Genomic DNA, 6,149 nt, shown 5'->3' with positions numbered 1-6,149 from the left:
ATCTGATCTCAGGCAGAAATGCCCCGCCCCACACAAAGGCCCCAGGTCTAGCTCTTTCATTTCTTCGCTGGGCTGGTGTCCCGCCTGCCACGAAGGAGCTATTAGAGGTTAGAGTTGCGGGATGTTCGTATATCTGGCTTTGCCTCCCGCACTTAGCGTTTTGGGTAAAATCTGTTGAGAGATCTGGTTCGGCTCAGTGAACCCAAAAGTATTGTGGACGGCTAGAGCAAGCGTTAGAATAGAACGTCGCGGGAGAAAATCCGCCTCTTCCCCTCCCCTCCGCAATCTACCCCAAGAATATAAACTGTTCTCCGGGATTTAGGAATTAAGCATTTTGCTTTTCTGAGGCCACAAAACAACTATAGTTTTCTGTAGCTTTTTCTTATTTTTTTTTCTGCTGCATCTAAATCACTCAGGGTATTTAAATCCAAAGCGATACTGTTCAAAATCGAGACCCTAGTTAAAAAATTAAGAGGACTTCTAAAGAGAGTCTCCTACTACCTGTTTTCATCAGCTCCGTGGGATCTTCTGGCAGCATCTCTCTCCCTAGATGTGAACGAGCCTAACATGGGTTCTTCCTGTGTCCCTTCTGACCCATTGGACTCCCAGGATTCTGAAGGCTTTCGGAAGAGAACCCTGACGCACTATTCTGAATCTTCCAGAAGCCAACCTTTTTAAAAAGTGATTATCAACTTCGGTATAAGTAGATTGACATTCTTTTTTGTTTTTCCAGTATGCGGGCCTCTCACTGTTGTGGCCTCTCCCGTTGCGGAGCACAGGCTCCGGACGCGCAGACTCAGCGGCCGTAGGCTAAGGGCCCAGCCGCTCCGCGGCATGTAGGGATCTTCCCAGACTGGGGCACGAACCCGTGTCCCCTGCATTGGCAGGCGGACTCTCAACCACTGCGCCACCAGGGAAGCCAGACATACTTAAATTGAGTTGTAATGTGGCTTGGGCAAATGTATTGAGTCATTTCCTTAGTAAGTGTATCCAGTATTACTCGAATACTAATACTAAATTACTGTGTACCTAGTATCAAATTAGTTACTGGACATAATAAAAATATTTCTGTGTTCCTTAAGAATGATTGGCTCAGGTCCAAAACGTATTGTTTATTAAAAGAAGGAGAAAAAGGCCTGTGTGTGTGGCATCTCACAATTTCACATCTACCTCAGTGGAGAAAGGATGAGTTATTAAAAGGAGGACAATTGTGTAGCCACTTGAGGGGAAGAAACAACAGCCTCACCTCACAGCTTATTCCCAGATGAATTCCAGCTATAATATATTGGTGTTTTTTTTTTCCTTTAGTTTTTGAAGATTGAATATTGGAAGAAAATAATTGGTGAATATTTTTCAAATAGTGGATTGGAAAACTTTCTAAAAGTGACGGCAAAGTCAAAAGCTGTGTAGGGAAAGAGTAATCAACCTGACCATATAAACTTTAAATTTCTACATGATAAAAAAGTTAAAACATAATAATCAAAACTTAAAGACAAACCACAAACTGGGAAAATTACATTTTAACATGGTTTAGACAATGGGTCACTTTATTGTATAAAAGAGCTCTTACCAGTAAGGAAAAATTAGTAGGAATGTAAGCAAAGGACATGAAGAGACAATTTATTAAAAAAAAAAAATGCAAATGGATAATAGTTACATGAACAAATATCTGCTCTCTAGTAACTGAAGAAAGGCAAATTTGAATAATAACCATTTTTCCTCTATAAAAATGACAGTGTTTAAAAGGGAAATGTACATTATTATGCAAAGTGAGAAAAAAGTAGCTCTCATTCATTTCTGGAATGGTATAAAATATAATGTTTTGATGGAGGGCAGTTTGGCAGTTTGTATCAAAAACCATAAAAATGATATCTTTTGACTCCTAAATCTTAGGAAACACATATAGGGTGTAAATATTTACTTATGCACATGTTCATGACATAATTGCCCATAATAGGAAAAATTGTCAGGATTTTAAATATCAAGTAATTATTATGCATTAATAATTAAAATGGTACATCCATATGGTCCTTTAATTAACATACATTTATTGAGCACCTAACTGTACCAGATACTGTTCTAAGCAATGTGGATAGAGTGATGAATAAGCCAGATGAAGTCCCTGCTTTGTTGGAACTGACATTCTTTTTGGGAGGCAAATAACAGGTAAATATATCGTGTCAAATAATGAAACAAACATATACTACGATGTTAGGTAATGACGTATTATATTTTAAAAATTAAATGATAGAGGCAGAGTTTTTAGATTGGATGGTCAAGGAAGATTATTGAAATAAAGATTATTTCTCTGAGGAAATCATCTTTAAACAGATCTAAATGAACTGAAAGAGTGAGCCATATATGACTATCTGGGAGAAAAAATTTCAAGGCAGAGCTAAGTATAAGGTCCTGATGACAAACTAGGTAGCCAATGAGCAAGGACTCACTGAGAGCTTAAAGGAGGGCAGGGGCCAAATTTTGCAGGGACTTGTTGGTGATAGACAAGAATTTAGGTTTTTTTAAGGTGACCTTAACAATGTTCTAGAAGGATCATCCTGGCTTCCGTATGGGGCAAAAGTGGAAGTCTCCTCTACTTGGCAGGCCATTGCAAGCTGCTGAGGTAAGAGATAATAGTAATCTGATGGAGACTGATAGTGATGAAGGAGGTGACAAGGGCTAGAGTCAGCATGTTTAAAGATTATAAGAGAGAGATCAAATGACAAGTGGACATGTTAAATTAAAAATATTGTGCACAGTATGATTTCACTTTTGTAAAAATAATAATAAAGATGCACACACAATGAAAGGATATATGTTATGTCTGGGTGTAGGATTGCTTATGAGCTTTATTTTTTTTACTTTGCATTTTCTAATTGTTCTAAAATAGGGTTTTTATTTTTGCTAAGAAGAAAAATTATTTTCAAAAAAATTAATAGATTTAATTATGGGACACAGCAATAAAGTTCTTTCTAGATTATTAAATCTGTTCATTGCATTTAATCAGCAGTCTCTAGAGCACTATCAAAGTCCTTTCATCCTATATTTCTTTAAAATCTTTCTAAAATAATGATGTTGAAATGGTCCAGAGTGTATGGCTTCAAACTAGTTTGAGAAAGACATAACACAGAAATTAATACACGTAATTCTCTATAGCATTTAAAAAGATGGCCAATATGCCTTTTATGAGATTAACGGTATAATATTTGTATTATCTGTTTTGGCATAACAAATTACCCCCAAACCAAGCAGCTTAAAACCTTTGTTATCTCGTAGTTTCTGTAATTCGAGAATTTGGAAGTGGCTTAGATTAGTAGTTCTGGCTCAGGGTTTCTCAGACGTTGCAGTCAAGACTTCAACTTGGGGTATAGTCATTTTAGACTTGACTGGGCTTGACTGGGACTGGTGGATCCATTTCTAAGTTATCTTGCAAAACATTGTGGAATTCTTGCTGGTTTGTTGTTAGGAGGTCTCAATACTTTGCCACATGGATCTCTCCATAGAACTTCTCAAGTGTCCTCATAACAATACAGCTGGCTCCTTCCCAGAGCAAATGATCTTAGAGAGAGCAGGGATGAAGTCACACTCTCTTTTATGACCTAATCCCACCTCATCACTCCTGCCACATTCTATACTCTAGTGAGTCACTAAATCCAATCCATCACTCAAGGGGAAGGGATATAGCTTCATCTTTGGAAGGGAGGGTTATCAAATAATTTGTGTTCATATTTTAAAGTCACCACAATTAAACCATTATATAACAGTTAATGGATAGAAGATATTGTAAGCATCAAAAATTATTAGGAACATTTTCACACAATCATTAATAGAATGATATGGATTAAAATTTTTATCTTGTTCCTTAGTAAATAGATATGAAAGATTAGTTTTGGGGAAAAGAATCATATGATAGACATATTTATAATCATGAAATAGTATAGATATTTTTGAGTCCAATTATTATTCACTTAGGTTTGAGTCAAAATACAAGTGAAGATTAGCAGACTATTTTGACAGTTTTCAAGAGTTGGCACAGAATGATGTGACCTGCTAAACAAAAGTACAGAACAAGCAGGTCATTCATTTATATTAATATTTTACTCAGAAATTCTGACACTGAATAAATTCAGCTCACAGGATAAAATAAAAATCATCTACATTTCTATTCAAGAATTCACCCAGCACTACGTATTAAGTATGTATTATGTTTAAGTCACTGTATGAGGTACTGTGATGCAGCTACCATTTTCGAGGATGGAATCTGAAGGTATTTTAAATATTTTATTTCTAGAGCATATATGTGGGCCAATAAACAGTTTTCACAGTAAGTTTTAACATGTAGTAAGCCAAGTCAAGCCCTCCTGTGCTTGCTTCTTTTTCGTAATTTGTTTCGGCTAACCTGCCATTTATTTTTTCAGATGAACTTTAAAATCATTTCATTTTTCACTCTCACTCTCCTAAAACACACACACATACACACACTTTGAGATTTGAAGTGTACTTGCATAAAATTTATATGGTAACCCTAAGAGGTTTTTTTAATTCTGTGAAATATTTCCATCAAGGATTCATGGTTTTCTATTTGCTGAGGGCTATATTTATGCCACTAAGTGTTTTCTTCCAAAAACATGATATATATTTCTATTTATTGAAATCAATCATTTACTGTGAGTTGAGGATATAACTGAGTTCCCCCAGCCTACAGCAGTGGAACATCTTTATTTTACACTCCTTTGTGAAAATTGAGAAATACCTTACTGCTTCTCACACTTCATTATTTTAACTTGAATTATAAAAACTATAACCACATCATCTTGTTGGAAAATTTTTTTGTCATTTCATTTTGTGGCCAAGGAAAAATGACCTTGTTTAGGTACATCTTGTTTTAGGGCTCAATATAAATTCTTTCCAACTTTTACATTTTTTAGTTCTTAATTTTGATTAATGTCTAAGTGATTTGTCCTTTGGTTTACTTTGAGTGGTTTAATCTTAAAGTATAAGAAAAATAGGGGACGAATTGGTGAATTCTTTCTTATATAATCAAGTTCTTTAGTTATCTTCCCCATAGAATTCATGGGTAACTACTTTTTTCTCTAAATGCTTAGTAGAATCAACTGATTTTTATATTATGATGAAGAATTTTTTAACTAACCTGCTTTTTATCCCTTTGAGAGTAACCTGTTTAACAGTTTGCTTTTTTTATGCTTTTAACATTTTTCCTAGATCTCTTGGAAGAAAAAAAACAAAACAAAAAATCCCACCAAGCTATTTTTAAGTGCAGCAGTCTTTACACATTCATTTTATTTGAAATATAGTAGGAACTCTTGATTTGCTACCTCAAGTCTTTTTTTTTTTTTGGATTAAAGAAGTTCCCCCCCTACTAATTCTTTAATATTATTTATATTTTCTCTCTTTTTGAAACATGTTCTATGTGAGTTAGCACTCTAGGATCTGCTTTCTAAGAAATATCTTTATAGTCTCTCTCAATTTCACTTTTGTTCTTACCCTCAACTTACTGCTCAATTAGGAGGATGTGTTTCAGAGAAGCCTGGGATCAGCTACTGTAATTTATGTTTTTTTTAAAACTCTTATTTGAAAATAATTAATTTATTTTTGAAGTCTTTATTATTACTAGTTTTAGAGCATTTCTAGGTTCACAGCAAAATTAAGAGGGTAGAGTGATTTCCCATTTACACCCACCCCTTCCCCCAGTGGATTGCCTCCCCCATTGAACATCCCCAATCAGAGTGGTAATTTGTTACAACTGATGAACTTATATTGACACATCATAATCACCCAAAGTCCATGGTTTATATTAGAATTCACTCTTGGTACATTCTGTGGATTTGGACCAATAATTTTTGTTTTAAATATCAAAATGTAGTTTAAAAAAACCAGAAGACTTATTTGGTGCCTATTATGAACAGAAATAATTCAGGACTGATGTATTTCATCAGGATTAGCTAAATTCTCTTTTGAAGTTCTTAATTTTTTTAAGGCAATTTATTTCACCAGGACAATCCCCACGCCTTAGCTTTGAATTGAATCACAATTGCTGTTAGTAAAACCCTTGTGAACATTAGTAGAATATTTGAAGTTGTTCGCCCGTTAATAGACATAGACGTTTTGTAAGAATTTAAATTGGATAATTT

The sequence above is a fragment of the Grampus griseus genome, assembly GCF_964374135.1.
Source record: "Grampus griseus genome assembly, chromosome: 3".
NCBI lineage: Eukaryota > Metazoa > Chordata > Mammalia > Artiodactyla > Delphinidae > Grampus > Grampus griseus.
This window is presented reverse-complemented; position numbering follows the sequence as displayed.